The sequence below is a fragment of the Halyomorpha halys genome, unplaced genomic scaffold, assembly GCF_000696795.3.
Source record: "Halyomorpha halys isolate HHAL.00 unplaced genomic scaffold, Hhal_1.1 Scaffold236.1, whole genome shotgun sequence".
NCBI lineage: Eukaryota > Metazoa > Arthropoda > Insecta > Hemiptera > Pentatomidae > Halyomorpha > Halyomorpha halys.
Window position 1 is genome coordinate 107,986 of NW_027115525.1, and position 19,008 is coordinate 126,993.

At 38.1% G+C, this 19,008-nt stretch overlaps 1 long non-coding RNA gene across 1 annotated transcript; it reads left to right on the forward strand.

Moving 5' to 3' along the window:
• Positions 1-13,783: 13,783 nt before the first annotated feature.
• On the forward strand, positions 13,784-18,530 carry LOC106679951 (uncharacterized). Its single transcript, XR_001343042.2, has 3 exons — positions 13,784-13,899; positions 16,094-16,276; positions 16,448-18,530. It is a non-coding gene; the product is annotated as an uncharacterized lncRNA (long non-coding RNA).
• The last annotated feature ends 478 nt before the right edge of the window (positions 18,531-19,008 follow it).

The window sequence follows — 19,008 nt, forward strand, 5'->3', positions numbered from 1 at the left end:
GATCTGCAGCCTACGCATAGCGCGTTCTTTTCGCCTGCACGACCATCTTCTCCAGATGTAGCGGGCATTCCCTGATGCCCGCACAATGGTTGAGATCTTTCCCCTCTCTGCCTTGCTCGCTACAGTTTTTGCAGCGCGGTGTCAGTCCCTTCTTCTTTGCCGGACATTCTTTTATCTTATGCCCCGTGCCAAGACACCACTTACACGCCAGGTCCTCTGTGCATGCCTTGGCAGGGTGTCCATACTTCCATACTTCCATACGTCCATACTGACACCGCAGGCAGAGCACCGCAGGGGGTCGAGGTAATCTCGGATAAAACTCAGAAAAGGAAGTGTGCCCCAGCACCTCATCTACTTAAACATTATATACACTCAAAGAATTATAAATCTCAACCTCTCCTTAGAATGGAGCATTGCTACAGTAATAGAACAATTTTGTAAATATGTGTATATATAAAAATTTCAACAATAAAAATTTCTATAGGGGCTAGGAAAAAAAAAAAAGGTTCGTCCTTGCTCCACAGGTGTCAATGAGCTGCCGCAGTTCTAGTACTGACCCTCTAGGATGCCGGTACACTCCCGTGATGTAGGTGGGTTGGTGCATAAACACTTGAACGGTGAGATGACTGATCCGCCCGTCTCGGATGGTCAGAGGTGGCGGGATCTTCTTCCAGCGGATGCCATGGCGCACTGCTATGAGAACACCACCGTGTGGGTCGTGGAGGTCATCGGTGGCTACGTTACGATAGCCCTTGATAAATGGCGGTCGTCCCTGTATTCTGGTGTCGGCGAGGACAGCTACTGTCGGTTCAGTGAGCGCTAGGAGTGCCTCCACCTCCTCTAGTTTAGGTGCAATGCCACAGCAATTATAATTGAGTGCAACCCAAGTGCAAACCATCATCGTATCATCGCCTGGTGTCTGAAGAGACTTCTTGGTTCCTCCGTGGCTGGTCTCCTGGAATCTGGCGTGATGGTAGGGATAGGCCAGGTCCTAGCTTGCATAGGGAATGGGCTGGGGCGGCATTGCAGTCGCAGCGTCTTCGGAGCCTTCCGGTGTCCGCGGCAAGGGGGGGAAATCAGAAAATGAGACCCCCGATCCCGACTTTATATAAAACCAAAAAATAACTGCACAATTCGGATTACTTAAATCCGTCACCATCTTTTGAAAACTTTTTTCCTAAAAAAGAAAACTTTCCTCTTATCTTGAATGATTTGAGAATTATTATACAATGAAAGGTGTTAAAGATAAAACCCAGATTGTACAGCTTCTATGTTTTAGTATTGGATGTATGCATTACAATAAATTGGTAGCATTTTTGGGTCCAGAAAAACCAGTAAAGAGTCTATCACACGATGAACTCATTGATGCATTCAAAAAAATACTTATTCCAAAAAAAAAAAAAAAAGTGAGGTACCAGCACTATTCTCTTAATATTTTTCAAAGAGATCGTGAAACAATTCCAGAATTTGTTTCAAAACTGCAACAAGACTTAGCAGAATGTGAACTGTCCGTAATAAGTACAGCTGATAACTGCAAACAGGTTATTCTGAATTTTTTCTGAGAGCTCAGTTCATTCGTGGTTTGCTCGATAATTGGTTACGTGAGCAAAATTTACAGTCTAATGCTACAAAATTCGACGAAATTTTAGAAAAGGCCATTGCTCTCAAAGCTGCTAAAATTGAAAGCAGAGAACTTACACAGCGCCCTAATACCAGTCATCATAACTTTAATGAACAAATGAGCGATGCAAATAAAATCAACAGTTTTTCAGAAATCCGTTCTAGATATAGTTCGAGAAATCGTACAAATTCAAGATCTACTCAAAACAGAGATCATCGTCCCGGCTATCGAGCCCAAGGCATAGACAACCTCTGCATTAGATGTGGGCGAAACAATCACAGAATACAAGACTGCAGAGTAGACAAAGAAAAATTAATATATAGGTCTTGTTAAAAAATTGGACTTTGTGCAAAAGTCAGCATTTCAACTCTATTTCGAGAATCCAGAAAGAAAACTGATTCAAGCCCTACCAACACTCTCGAGGCGCTTATGGCCCCACTTATGGTCTCAACAAGATCATTCCCATCGTAGACTTATTTGATATGGCCGAAAGTGACAAATACATAATTGGACTCAATAACATGCCAACAACAACAAGCCTCAACAGTTCGAAGTCGATTCTGGGGCTAAATAATCGCTTCTCTGCGAACCTGAATTTCAACAATTGTATTTAAATATTCCTTTGGAAACATCAAATATTGCTTTCCGATCATATTCGGGAAAGATCATCCAGCCCAAAGGAAAAATTGTGGTCACGGTCGCTTCTAACGGAAGTGAGATTCTGGGCGAATTACACATCGTGCCAGCCGGACACGACGCGTTACTAGGACGTCAATGGATTCGGAGTCTAGGTGTCGAACTTCAACAACTGGATATAGAGCAGAGACACCAAATTCCAGATACTAATATCTATGCTGTTCCGGGTAACCTACGGCAACCGAAAGGTTGACGAGTAAGCCGTGGCTACACTCGCCATTCTATTGGTCCTTGGTCTGGTGGTCGGTGGTTGGGCACGAGCTGCCGCTGACGGCTTCGTAATGGCTGCTGCTCGTAGTTCTTTTCTGGCTTCCCATTGGTCCATGATCTTCCGGCGTGTTTTACACCCACGAAAGGACGCCACATGATCCTGATCACAATTGGTGCACTTTGGGGCTACCACCCTAGGGCAGGCACCGATGTTGTGCTCTTGGCCACAGCGCAAGCCCGCCTCCTTGTACCCACAGTAGTTATTGGTATGACCGAACTGCTGGTAGCATTGAGGTGGGCCATGTTCTTTCCGTTGAACAAAATGTTGGGTTGCGAATAGGCACTGGTCGATATGGCGTACCTTCTTGATGTCTACTAGGGTGACCTGAACTGGCACCACGATAACAATAGGGGAGAGGGGGGTTTTCGTCCCATCACTGTTCGATTTCTGGGGACGCCTAATATCGATAGGGGCTAAGTGCTGGAAGGCAGCCTTGCTATCTTCCAAGGGCGTGGAAATGTCTATGTTTTAATGATATAACGCTGTTGCGTTTTCCTTGTCGTGGGGCATAGATGTGATGACCTATTTGTAGCGATTTGAGCTCAGCTACAACGGCGTCTCGATCCGCTGCTAACTCCAGGAAAATCTGAACACCCCCTCTGGTTTTACGCACCAGGTATTTATTTATATGTAAATGAGCTAGGTATTGCCTCTCCGCCGGGATTTGTTGGCTCGCCACGACAACCTGAGGTAGTTGGGGAGATTTTTGTGGAGTAGTCTCGGTTCCCGCCTAAGTTGGAAAATGTTTCAGCGTGTCGAATGAATTTGGATGAGTAAAATCAATTTTTCGTTCTTGACGCGTCTGTTACTTTTTGCTGTCTGGTTTAATTTCGGTCTTGCCTGGTGGAATTTGACCTGCCATCGATTGCGTCAGGCGGGGGGATACTTTTGATGTACTGCCTACTTTAATAAACCCAGTATCGTCGTCGGAGTCTGGTGGTAGATTTGCGGCCTGAGCTGGCTCTAAGGAATGAGCCATAGTGCACTAGTAATTAATATTAATATGTATATTAATTAACGTAACAATTTAGGCACAGCTGGCTCGGAGAGCTATAATTGAATAAACTGTGTCTATGTGTTCGCACTGGTTGCCCAAAGGTGGTAGGAACACGCGGCACTAATTCACAGTTCTTTGCACTTTAAAATAATAAAATGTACCTGAATATGGATTCTTTCAACACAATAATGATTTGAAAAACAAGGAAAGGGATCCAAATAAAACGGCATTAGTACAGCATGCAAGCAAAAACCAACATATTTTTGATTTGGAAAATACAATGATTTTACATAAAAACATTCAATACATTCAAAAGGAAAATACTTGAATCCATTTACATATCTGAAAATATTAACTATACAGTGAATTACAAAACAGATACAAGAAATTTGTATCCAATACTATGCAGACATATTAAGTGAAATTAATTTATGAAAAATATAGGATAAATTGAAATAGGATAATTATAATTAGCCTTGATGGGAATTTCACTAATGAAATAAAGAGGAAAATGTTGTTATAATCAATAATTTTAATGCTTTAACTGAGTGGAGGAAGGTTACAAGCATTGTTGTGATAAAGTTTTAACAAATAGTGACTGTGATAAATGAATTTTAATTTTGGTTTTAATGTGAATATTGACTAATTAGGTTATTAGACATAATGTGGGATATACTTATTAACAAAAAAATATGTTTTACCTAATGTTTTAATTTTTAAAGAAACTGTTGTTTTGACCTGGGCAGAATATATTGCATGAAGTTGAGTTTTTAAATCATTTAGTTCTAAAATTGGATTAAGGTAAGATAGATTATAAATAATAATGTTAAGTAATTTGAAATGTTTGAGGATCATACATGTAATAAAAGCTGTTTTGTAGTAGATTGTCCCTGGGGATGGCCGGATTGGCCGAAACATCGGACTTTTAAGAAAAATAAAATGTGTTGAGACTAAAATGGATAGAAATTAAATTTTATTTTAACAAAATTAACCAGTCTCAAGAAAGTGTTTAAGATTATGAATTGTCTCATTTTGTTCAAACCACTAAATTCAGTCCACTCCAGTAAAATCCAAAACCAGGTATTTGATAAAAATGAATCACTGCAGATTTTAATTCATCTCAGACTGCGGAGATTGAACAGCCTCAGATAAATTTGTTAAATTTCATTAATATTGCCTTATTATAAGTTACATTTTAGTTCATACTATACAAGATGATTATCTTTCTTTGTTTTTAAAATTTCATTTTTTTTTTCTGATGAGAAAAATTTACACTCAACACATATCAGCATTGTGCGACATGCGCCTCTGTAGAGTTTATTTACAAAAGTCTTTAGATAAACGATGAGTTTTAAAGATAAGATACCTATATGTATTTTTAAATTTTCATGTGCAATCATTAATATTTGTGATTAAATGTATTTAAATCTTAAAGTTTAACCCGATTTATTAATTCATATTTAAAGCCTTTGCTAATCTTTTCCCTTTAATTCTTTCTGTTTACATACTTGGTAATTTCAATCCTTTATTAAATAATACACCATGATTTTGTGGATACTAGAGGTTCCAGTAATTTAAAAACAACTTTATCATTTACTAAATATCATCATATTCAATATAAAATTTATCCCTATCATATTTTCACACAAATTGCGTGAAAAATTAATAAATGATAACAATCGACTAGAATAAGTAGGAAGAAAAATATTTTTTGAAACAATCTAAGCTTTTGTAGATGAGTAGATCAGTTTCAAATTCAGTTATAAATGTAACTGATTTAGTTATTTGCATTACTTTGCTTACATTATAAAATGTAAAGTAATTTAGTTACGCAAAATATCTTAATGTGTAATTTATTAGGAGTGGCGTGCCGGTCACAGTCTGCTATATAATATAGAGGAGTTTCCGCAGTCTGTCCTTATAAATGACAGGTTTCGTCTTTAACTATTCCACAAATTGTAAGATATCTTTTAAGTCTGGAAATGACCTATGGAAGCTCCTATTAGAAATCAGGATCCATTTATATTTAGGTTTAGAAACTTTTATTTTTAAGGGTTTATTTATTAGTAAATTATTAAAACCTTGGTCTGTCTGAGTTCTGCACATTCCCTCTAATCCTCGCCTGCTATTCCCAATCAAGAACTTCGTTACGCTGATGCTTTTTAGAGATGCTAAGGAATAGTTCTGGTCCCATTAAAAGGTGCTCGACCCTGTTTCTAGTTGGTCAGCTTTCTCATCGCTAGTGATTCCGTTACGTCCAAGGGTCCACACTAGCTTAAGCTTCTACAAGTACACCAGTGACTCTAATGACTGCTTGCAGATTCTCACCAATGAGGTGGCTTTAGGTGATTCAAACGTTTGAAGAGCAGACTGCCCATTTGAAAGGATGGTTTAATGCGTCTTTCATTCGGAATGATGAAATATGAATTAGGAACACTATTGGCCAAATTAACAATGTTTATTCGACTAACAATACTTAAAAATTACACTATATTTAAGAACTAAATATTAAACGTTTTTCACCCACAGAAAATAACTCATAATAGTGTCATATCGCGAGTTTTCGAATGGGTTTGCCACTATAATGAATGTAAAATAATGAAACATAAAATCATTCTAAAAGAAATATACGAGCGAAATAAAAATGTTAATAATACTTTCGGCAGTGTCAAACCTATTTCAAAAACTTTCTTCGCTTCAGCCTAATTATGTGGTTGAAACATCAACAAGCTTGCCTTTCCTTGCATTATATCTGTCCCCTCCCCTAATGATATTGGTGCAGAACCTGAAAGTCAGCTACACTGCAAGTGCAGAGCTGGTGTGATACAATCGATTCTGTTCTGCGCCGACGTCATTGGAAAGGTTGGTGGTTCCTGCAGCGGGCATAGGAGTGAGTTGAACTGCGTTTGCATTACTTACTACTGGCGTTGTGTTTGTTCCGGGAAGAAGATGTGCAACTTCGATCCACCTAAATGGTTTTTGGATCCGTTGGCAGCTGTATCTTGCATGTTTTCTCCTTCTGTAAAATTACTCTGTAGGGCCCAGAGTACAGTGGAGTGATCGGTTTCCTCATGGATTCGTTCCTTAGAATCTCGTGGGTGCAGTCCTTCAAGTCTGGTGTACTAAGATCTTGGCTATGCTGATAGTGTATGGCGTCTGACAGAGGTTTTTCATGGCCTCCTGTAGGGTGTTCACGTCGATTCGGAGCCCTCCTGACGTTCTGATGCCTCGAAGAATTCTCCTAGGAGGCGTAGAGGCCAAATACCATTTCCGCTGCGCTGGCTCCCATGTCCACTCTCACTGCCGATCGGAGGCATAAAAAGACCTACTGTGTTGGTAGATTCCCTGTCTATCCCAAAGTATTCGCTGTAGACCTGAGGGATGCCTAGAGCGACATGTGTCACCTTTCCATACAACCGTTGGACTGAGGATGGTACACCGTATTCCTGTTTCATTGCAAATCTAAGATACGAATAAGATGGATGAATAAGACTAACTCGAACTGGCGCCCTTGGTTAGTAATAATCCTTGGTGGTGCCCCAATCGCTGATGCTGCCTTGGTACTTGAAAATTCCTCCAAAGGCCTCCTTTAGGCCAACGGATGAATCTGGCAATGATCATCAGACTACACCGTATTGTTGAAGCATTCGGAATTTGAAAGGATCCGATGAGGTCAACGTGTATATGCTAAAACCTGGAGCTTAGAGGAGTTGTAGGGGGCTGAAGGGGTTATTGTGTGACGGACCACCTTTGAACACTGAAGTATGCCATGTGAGGAATAGCATGACTATCTGGGACCGTCCTGGCGTTAAGCTGTCAATAATTGCTGCAGGGTTGTGTGCATCCATCCATTATTATTATTCATATATATTCTCTATACTCGCACTACCGTAACAAACTTCTATTGAAGAAGTGGAAGTGCTATTGGCCCAAGTGAAACCATCCATCGTAGTACTCACAGGCACGAGACAACAGAGACGCCCACCGCACTTTCGTGGATACGCCGTAATCACCACTGACAACGATCCACACGGAGGTGTGCTAACAGTGGTTTGTCATAGTATCCAGTGGAAGAAGATGCCAGCGCCTCTTGTAACCAATGACACCAAGAACAGCTCACGATACAGGTCCTCATACGGCAGCCTACCATTGTCACAAGCTTATACCATCTCTCAAAGAAGCACTGAATTCCGTCACCTGCCAGATAATGAACCTCATGAAGCAGTGGAAAACAGCTATCTGGCACGATCAACTACAGGCTACCCACGGGAACGTTAGAAACCCAGGGGACCGGTTCTGGAAGCTGACCAACAGCGCAGTGAAGTAGTCTTCACGACGGCGACCGGCTTCTCATCCCGTCACAACAAGCCGAACTCCTCGGGGACCACTACTTGAGAGACATCCGATGGAGGACACTGGACCTATCATCACCGACTTTGGACAGGGGCGACAACTTAATGTTTGTGTGCTCCAAACAACTGAAGACCATCCTCAGATGATCAAACGGAAACCGGGCTCCTGGCCACGGAGAAGTCCAGACAATCCTCCTGAAACAGCTCCCCCAGGATGCTTCCTTCCCCAGAGGATAGGAATAGCCCAGCTCACGAACCAGTGTAATTCGTGCCTCAGCCTGAGATACACCCCCGAGAAATGGAAACACGCCATCTTGTTTCCGCTGCTAAAACCAGCCATGACAGGAGATAAGGAAAATCATTACAGGCCTATAAGCCTGCTTAAAATACCAAAGGTAGTAAAAGGTAAGACACAACACGAATTACTTTTCTTTTTCACTGTAATGCACTTACTAATTCACTTTTTATTTCTGTTATAGAGGGTTCGGAAAAAAAGAAAAGAAAAAAATATATATAAGCCTGCAACCACATCTCGCAAAAGTTTTCGAGAAAATTATTCTTAATTATCTTCCAGACTTTTTTGAGGAGAACTCAGTTATCCCCTACGAACAAACCGGCTTTCAAGCACACCTCAGTACAGAACACCATCTTATGAGACTTCAAACAGAGGTGTGCAAAGACCTCAACAAAAATGCAGCGACAACTATCATTTCTATAGACTGTACGAAAGCATTCGACTCCGTGTCTCACGACTCGTTATGCCGTACGTTCGCGGACGGACCTCGAGTCCCCAGAACAGCTCTATATTGTCATTCTGTCATTTCTAAAAGGAAGGAACCTAGCTGTACGGGTTCGTGACAAATTTTCCCGAACTTTACCTCTCACATGTGCAGCGTATGCAGACGATACCCATCTATAGCTGCAGTGTCAATTCCACTACAGCCCTGGGCCACGCCAAAAGTGTATGTGAAGATATCACAGAGAAACTAATGAACATCAACATAAGTGTAAATCCAACCAAAACAGACTGTGTGATATATGCTCTTCAGAAAGGGAAGAAGTCCAGATTATCTCGTTCATTACGAGTGGGTAATACTACACTAGCGCCTATCTAACAATAATATACCTAGGGATCAAACTAGAGCCATCTTACTCTATCCACTCACATATACCATAAAGTAAAACAAGTACGAAGAAAAACCTACCGCTTCCATCACCTACTACTGTGACCTGCTCTCTCAGTCCGTTTAAAATTAAAAATTAACAAGAGTATAATACGTCCAGCTCTCCTATACGGGGCGCCACTCTCCACTCACATCCGGGACGGAGCACAGCGCCATCTTCAACAGTTTCAGGACACTGTGCTGCGGAAAGCGGTGAGGTCTACATCACTGAGAAAGACTTAACCACCACAACTTCATGAGATCTTCGATCTACCGATTGTACCAATGCAATATCCAATTTGAATTATGTAACCATGCGAAATGCAACCTATTAAATTAATGTTTTTCTGTTTTATAGGGATCGGGAAAAAAAAATAACTATCCAACATGAGGAGGCCCCTTACTTCCGAATATTTTCTAGCAGAATTCATATGAAACAGACATATAGTCAGTCGAGGGCTGTCTGTGACGCCTACACCTGCCTACTTACTGCTGACGTCATCACTTTCTCAAAGGCTTTTCTGAAAACTGCTGTGTCTCTGTTTTTGCTTACGCTTCCCCCACGATGTGAGTTATAGTTTTAAGGTTTATTTAATCCTTTTATTAAATCTATTTTATTAGCTATTAAGATTCTATTTAGTTTTAATTAATTATTATTAATGACGAAAACTGAGGTTAACGCCATGGACATGGACAAACAAACAGACATAATAACTAATGAGCAACATGAATCGCCTAATACAACAAACCTCGCCTAATACCAGGCGTAATAAACGTCGACGTATCACGACGGACGATAATGGCTTTATAACACCAAAAATTACCAACAACTAACGTCCCCATCCCCGTAAGCAATACATTCAATCCATTCCTACATACAAATACAAATACAGACAACAATCCACCCACTACCAGCAGCAATACAAACACAACCACTAAATAATTTAAACCACCCTCTATCATTGTAAACCCCGGTATCTGCGGTGCAGTTATATGATGCCCTTAAATCGGCAAAAGTCCAAAATTTTAACATCCGATCCTCAAAAGAGGAAAATAAAGCATTTCTCCAAACAAAAATCGACTATGACAAATCACTAGGATACCTCAAAGCTATTGATGACGTGTATTACTACACGTACGCATCACGAGATACCAAACCTTTAAAAAAATACATACTTAAAGGGTTTGATATTAATCACCCTCTTGATTCCATAGCTGAAGCCCAAAAGGACCGCCTTCCCGATTTCCAACACTTATGGAGATTGCAAAAAACAAACGCCGCCAGACAAAAAACGGACTTGACGCACATATTCGTCACCACCGACCATACAACCCCCCTAGAAGACCTTAAAAAATAAAAAAGTAGGTCCTATAGACAACATGATCTACTCTTTTGAAAAAATGAGAAACATTGGTGGCCAAGGTAATGCTATAATTGCCAGGAATTCGACCATACAAAAAAAGATTTGGGCAGAATGACCATTTGTGTCCGCTACTCAGGGACCCAGGGAGGGTAACAGACCGTACTTCAGGAATAATAATACTATATTCTTTACCGGTTATACGTTCTATACCAAACTCCAGGTATAGTACTATACCTGTTGAGATTTTATTTTGTAATTTAATAATCGACCTGGTGGGCCTTACATGGTCAATGTAAGAAGAACTTCTTTTTTTTATTGGTGGGGGTATAGTCTTATACAAAGCTACCCCTAACTATATACAACATTATAAAATTAAAAAAAAAAAAAGAAAAAATAAATAGATAAAAATTATAATTCTTAATAAAAGATAAAAGTAAAGTTAATAACAAAAACAATAATATTACTGATAAATATGGAACTTACAGGATTTATTTCAGCAGCCTGGCCTTCAGTCTTCGGGTTGTGGTTGAGTTTCCCAAGTTGTAGGCCATTGCACCTTGGCAATGCAATTGGCTGTTTTTTACAAACCAAGGAGCATCCACTGCAATTCTTACGAGATTCTGAAAAGATAGTAATTTTTTTTCTTTTCGTAATGGATGCCGCTCCCCAGACTTCACAGCCATACATCAGAACTGTCAGAGAATTGTTTTAAAAATGAGAATAGCTGTTTCTGGATTTAATTTTGATTTTCTATTTAGGATAGGATATAGCATTGCTAACCTTGCGTAGGGTTGAGTTAGTTTGATTTTGATATGTTGTTTTCCGGAAAGGTAGCGATTGAAGTGAATTCCCAGGTAACTTACTGTTTCACTGGCAGGATTCTATTTCACATTTTTACCTTTGAGGATCTGTTTTGGGGGTTTGATGGGCGTCTGAGAGTAAAAACGTTTGAAGTACATTTTCCATTGTTCAGACTAATCATCCATTTATTAAAGTATTGTTCTAGTTCATGAAGGTGAACTTTCAAAGTATTTCTAGCTATTATTATATCATCATGTTGAGATAACACTGCTATATCGTCCGCAAACATAGCTATGAAGGTATGTTTGGACTAAAGGATGTCGTGAATATAGAAGTGGAACAGAATGTGAGAAAGGACCGAACCTTGTGGAGTACCGGCATGGATTTGTCTGAGGGTAGAATTCGGGTCATTTATTCTAACAGTTACAGTTCGGTAAAAGTTCTACCGTTGAGAAATGAGCTCAGAATGTCGTATAAGTTTCTACCCGGTTTAGCTTGTATAGGAGACCTTGATGTCCTTATCGAACGTTTGTTATAATAATAAAACGCTTTGCTATATCTCAAAGTGCCGATTTAATTCATTTTAGAAAAGTGCAAGTGTCTATTCCGCAGTTTCCATAGAAGAATACAATATTTAAATTTGTACTGTCATATCTAAAACCCCTATGGAGATACTTCATCATTCAAAACGGAATCATGGTGAAATTTTATGTAAAAAATTCTGAGACTTCATTCGTATTACTTTATCTATGATTATAAAAATACACTGATGGCACATTTATTTGACATAAATGACACATGCAAGTGGTTGTGAGACCACCCTGTATTAAAATCTTGTTTTTTTTTAATGAGTCTTAAGTGAAGCTTCGGTACTTCGATATTAAGCCACTAATGCTGAGACTAATGCCACTGAGACTTCATCAATATTGGAATGCACTGTTTGCAAAGCTAAGTCCTTTTAAAATGAGCAAATTAGAGATAATTAAAGCTAAAACAGATTCACAGCGAGCAGTTCAAGCCTGAACGTCGTCGTTCACATTCAAGCAAAATATATGAAGTTTATTTTGCCTATGGCGAGTAATTATTCATTTGAAGCATGATTAGTTAACAAAACACGAAGGAAGAAATGAAAAGTAGAAAACAATTTAACAAATAACATTGAGGTAAATATTCCAGTGGTAGAATACTGGCCTGCCTGCCTGGTTATTCTGAATATGATAAACAATGGAGAGATCTTTCAAAGTTCGCATACAATTGCCATGAAATCGCTAAACTGAATGAACAACTGTATAGCTGGGATAATATATCTACCACCGTCTATAAAATCCGTCAGATTTATTTATCAAATTATTTTTCATAAATTTTAAAATAAATTTCGAAAGACGTAACGCCAATTGAATCGGGATTAGCTTCATTTGGTTCAGCGTTAGTAGAGACTTATCCAAAAAACTGGATAAGTATGTAAAGTTGTGTAAAGGCTTATTTTCCAGCCAGATATATTTCCTAATGCTTATCCTTTATTGTGTTTCACAGAATACTGACATAAATGGCACATAATGAAATTATATCTTTATGTAGTATTAATTCTTGTCCCAGGTTTATGTTTATACAATATTATTAGGTCGTTCGGTAGTATAATATTTTGTATTCAGTATTATTTTTTCTGTTCTATATTTCATATCTTATTAAAAATTACATTATAAATTGATATGTAATAACCCTTTAGATATTATATATTAAAGTTTTTGCCATATGTGCTGATACCCGTCCCAGGTAGGATACCTGTCAACAAAGGGACACTTCACTGCTGGTTAATGGGTACATGGGAAAGGGCCTTTCTGAGCAAATCTATTAAAACAGGTATCGCTTGCTGGCTTTTTAGGGAGGCAGGTCAATTATAATTTGTACCCAACACCTATAACAAACATTTGTAGCCCCCTGTAACGTATTCTTCTTAGGCGTAGCTAATGATACCCAATGCTTAATTGGAATTCTGGCGATGGTCAGATTCCCCACTCAAGTTGAGTGTTTGCGGCTTTAGCTAACTTGTTCAGCCTTCACTGGCCCACTACCAGTGATGCGATGAGGGGGAGGGAGGTGCTGGGCTCTGCTCTACCCCTCCCCCCCACGTGGAGGATAGGGTGGGCTCAGGGATCCTCAGGTCGATTGTGTAAATATTGTATATAAGAGTGTAAATATAACTAGAGATTATTTTATTTAGTTAATTTTTTTATTCACATAGTTTGATTATGTTCATTTTCTTTATCCTCCTGTTTGTATATATTTTAAAAGAGATTTTATTTATTTATATGTGTTTTTTTTTAAATTAATTTATTTACTTGTATTATTATTTTATTTTAATTTAGTATGAATGTGATCATTCATCACTATTAGTTATTGCCTACAACGGTGTGGTAGATTTTAGTATTTATCAATAAATAAAGTTTATTAATAAAAAAAAAGATTCCGAAAAGGTAACACCAATAGCAAGAGGGGGATCTGAACAGAACACGGAAGACGTAAGGGCCAATGAGACCTGGAATGGCGTTCTTTAGGTCAAGATGAAAACCAAGGCTAGGACATCAACAACACTCACGACATGCATCACCAAACTCAGGAGCTATTCGTATACAGGTATTAAATAAGTTATAATCTAAATAATACTTTATGGCAAACCATTTTTCTGAATCATTGGATCATTTTATTGCAATCATGTAATCAATGTAAATAAATGCTAAGTTCCTTTTTTGACCGCACCCGAACCATATTCTATTCATCTATACACACGGTCAATCAATAATCTTCTAGTAAGTTCCTTTATGTAGTTTATATACTATTATATTAAACAATACCACTCCTTGTTAAATTATATAATTAATAGTAACAATATTTTATTAATATAAACATATTTAATTGGTAAACACAAAAAAGCCTTTGGAAAGGAATTCAATTTAATAATAGTTCTGCATTAATAGTATTAATTCTGATAATGTGGGGGAAATGAAGTATGTGTTACAATATTTATTCATGACTGTCATCATTTATTATTGAATTTGAAAATGGATTAAGGCGATTGCCATATCAACTGATGATGAAACAGGTCTAACCAATATGAAATTTCGCATTTGCTCGAGTTATCATTACTGCATCAATCATATGATATCTCACTATCTACACATTGCAATCTGCTTCCTCCTAGAGATAACTCATTTCACAAGGGATCATTTCGCGGAAAAAAAACGTTCATCACTATCTTTTCATTTTCTATTCTGCCGAAATTGCGTAGCTAATTGAGTGATGTGTAAAAACGATTTTGTTTTATTCGATAAAATAAGGTAGGTAATCTACCTTTTTCTCCCACAGCATTGCATATAATCTGTAACTTTTATTAGATGAGTATATACTTTTATAGAAATCTTCCATTATACTTTAATAGATGGAACTCATAGCTCGAATTCGAAAGAATGTAAAGATAGTATATCCGTCTCATCACATTCTTCATAGGTTTAGAATAAAACCCAAGCATTTATTTATAGAGATCTACATAGAATTCGGTTTATCAATTTCGTTCGTTCGTTTTTATTAAATAGCATAAATAACTTACGTTGTCATCAACATTATTTCTTTATTATTTATTTATTTCTGCTTATATTTCTTTTGTTTTTAGGACTTATTTTATGTTTATTTTGTCTGTATGGTATTATATTTCTGGCAATAAATTTTGGAATTTTAAAAATGTATATACTACTTCTATTGTTTAATTATTATCCCTAAAGGTTTTTCATATATTATGGTTTAATTAGAAACAATTTAGGCGTGAGGTAAAATATGGACATTCTTGAACGATATGTCTAATTGTCATTTTCTCTATTGCAATACTGGCATTTAAGCAGTGTTTGCTTGGAGATCAGGCTAGAATGAGTATGTCTCCTGTGTTTTATTTTTAATCTAGACAGTACGCCTTCATTACTATATTAGCGGCTGGAGATATCTCGGGGCTTAGACTCCTTAGATTGTCATTAATGTTTGAGAGGTTTGTTCATTTCTGATTATTAGTTAGCATTGCTTTACTCCGTCTTGGGAGCGCAAGTGCTTCTTTTGCAGCTCATCGGTCAGTTGATTCTCACGGGATTTGTAACCCATATTGATTAAACTGACACACATATGTTTTGTAGATTGTTAAGATGGAAATGGACGCTGCTTGGCCTAATTTAGACCCGCCTGGATGAACTGACAGCATGAGTCTTACGGAAACAAGATGTAAGTTCTCGAAGGATTGAAACTTCATTCAGGGGTAGGCAAGTCCTGCGGGGATGAGTAATATTTTCTTGCTGGAAGGAAACTTCATCAATAGGAAACGAACCTGCAGTCGCGAAAGGTATTGTAAGTCCTATGCAAACGAACAGTAGACCGTTACGAAAGGAATAAGAGGTGTAGGATAGAGGAGAATACCAGTAGGAATCAACGTACATTAAAATACATCGGATACGTCGAATAATTGTGAATGTATATGAAGAATATACTGATCTTAATGTGTCTATTTGCTATTTTCTTAGAGGTACAGATGAATTGATTGAGGTAATCAATCAGTTAAGAATGCAAAGGTCGGTGAGGCGCACCCAATAAGAAATTAATTTACTATGAATCAGTATATTCTTTTGATTACATTCATTTATTAATAGAACAGTATCGGGAAAAAAAAGGAAATGCTCAGATTTAAGCCAAGAACTTCGGCAACTTTATAGACTTAAACATACAAAGGTGTATCTAATATCACAGTAATCACAAGAAGTAGACTAATACGCTATTTTTCCATTTCTAATAATAGGTAATATTTTTTGACGGCCTCATCCCAGACGATACTCTCTGCTCAGTCAAGAATTTGAAGCTGCCTGAAAAAGTATCCTCTGGAGGGCTCAATATGGATTTCATAAAGAGCGATCCACGGAAGATGCTGTTGGATTGGTAGTCAAGATAGCCCGAACAACAATTGCAGGAGCAAGGAGAAGAGGTGCTAAGTGTTATGTAGCAATCATTACTCTAGATGTTAAGAATGCTTTTAATACTACAAGTTAGGCCTGTATATTAGATCCCTTAAGGCATATGGCGGTGCCAGTCTATCTTATTCTAGACGACGGTGCTAGTTCGATTAGAATTAAATAGAGTTCTGTTTTTCTTTCAGACATTGACCAAAGGAGGTACGAGGTGACTCGTGGTGTCCCACAAGGCTCTGTCGTATGGCCTCTACTGTGGATCGCCATGTACGATGCAATCTTCAAACTCACAATACCAATTGTGGAATTGTGGGATTCGCAGATGACGTTGCAGGTGTAGTGGTAGTGAAGTACTTCGAAGAAGTTACCCTCATCACTAACCAGACTGTTGCTACGGTTCTAGGTTGGCTGTCTTCGGTAGGCCTACAACTTGCAGATCACAATACCGAGGTTCTCTTAGTCACTAGCAAGAAGCAAAGTGAGTCCATAACTATCACGGAGGTTAGCCACGAAATTCTTTCCCAGTCTTGCTTAAAATACCTAGGAGTCATGTTCGATGCATGTTTCCGCTTTAATGTTCTTGCTGAATACATCAGTGCTAAATCTGCTAAAGTAGCATCCTTAATGCCACGCCTTATGTTCTATGGAGTTCTAGGGAGAGTTGCAGAAGGCTTCTTGCTACTATTGGCTCCTCAATTAAGTTATATGCAGCTCCCATTTGGAAAGAAGCGATGATTACCAAATCATACAGGAGACAGATAGTTTCCGTTTATCGCTATGTTTCCTTAACAGCAGTAAGTGCTTTTCGAACTGTTTCCAATGAGGCGGTACGCGTGATAGCCATAATGGAACTTCTAGTTAAAAAAAAGAAGTAGGCATTATGGAGGTCGCTTACACGGTTCCAGAGAAAAGGAGCGGAAAATAACCGTCGATCAGTGGCAACAGCGTTGGGCGGCTACAGATTCTGGGAGGTGGTCTCGCAGGTTAATACTGGCTAAGGGCTTGTGGTATAGTCGCTGGCATGACAAGGTAAATTTTTCGTAACCCAACTGTTGACTGGACATGGATGCTTTTTAGAGCAAACCAATACCGATTTAAATTGGACAACAACACAGAATGCCCTGCATGTAAGACGTTTGAGGAAAAAAGGGGGCACGTATTTTTCGATTTCATTCGCTTTGCGGAGGAAGATGTGAATTATAGAGAGTGTGTGGAGGAGGCATCACACCAGTAAACATAGTGAGCCATATACTACGCTTAGACCAGCATAGGGACGTTGTGAAGAGATTAATCACAGTCATCTTTAATAGGTTGAGAGCGAAAGATGAGATAGCATGGAAACATGAAAACTGCGCTAGTAAAACAATGAAGGAACAAGTATATGGAGGTGTTTTTAGTGGGTAAAAACCCCACATACGGATAGGTACGTAAAATAACTAATAGGGTGAAAATAGCTCTCATCCAATCACAGGTAAAGTTGAAGTTGAGGTTAAGTATTTGGGGCTACAATTTATAAAAACATGATAGTTTAAAAAAATGAGGTGGAATTAACAATGAAAATCTGCAATTGTCGAAAATTTCGAACCAAAAAAAAAATTACTGTGGTAATATGTATACAAATGAATCATGAACAAGCAAAATGTTTTAATTATCGAGCCGAGAATTTTTAATTCTCCACCATGTTCTAACTCTGTTCCAATCAATACCCAACACCATTCATCTGTATAACATTTTTTGAACTTTTACCATGAATCCCTGATACTAAATAGGTCTTCCACTCCAATTATGTTTATTTCACATTTTTATTTTAATCAGGTTTTCCATTAAAGCATATTAGTGTGCCCAAAATATTCAGAGGTATCATTAATTCAAGGAATGAAAAAAGTTTTTAACATTTTTACTCGTTGATTAAATACATCAGATAAATTATTAAAGGATGTCAGTTTTCCGATTCGATGGGAAACAAAAAGTAACAGGCATAGTCTCCTGATTCCGGTTCCCAGACACTCAGCAGACATGTGACCGATCTTAATACATCATTCCAGCTAAATTCCTGTAGGTAATTTTCGAAGAGATGAAACGTATTTTCTTTTTATAATATCCATTATTTTATTATATTATACATACCTGATGCAACATTGAAATGTGTATTAATTATGAAAATTCTTCAGGGCTCGGATTCCGAGATGGATCGGAAAACTTGGATACATTAAAATATGTAAGTCAGAAGGAGGGTTGCATTATTATGTGTAATAGACGAGAGAGAAGAATTGGTGATGGCGGCGCATGCGCGTGAGGTGTCGGTCGTGGATTTTTTGGTTTTTTCTGTGTTCTGTGTTCTGTTTAAAAACTTTGTATTGAGAAGTGATCTTTCTTTCTCTCTGCCACGACCAGCTGAGTGCAAATACAAAACCTTTGGACATAGATATCAATCGTATGTATTTTAATTGTAGGTTAGATTATAAGTTAGTAATAAGTACATAGATATAATTAGGATAAGTTAGAATAGGGCCTTTATTAGTTAAGATTGTTCTTTCAATTTTATAATTAGGTTAAGTAAACCTGTATTTGAATAAACATAAAAAAAAACACATGTTTCTTATAGTGGATATGTGAGTTAAAAAATTATTAATAAACCTTGTAATTTGAATGCATTACACTGGTGACAGGTAAAAGGGGTGTAATAAAATTAGATTATATTCAGATTCGAAGAGGCATTTAATTTAAACAAACACACTTCACTTTCCAT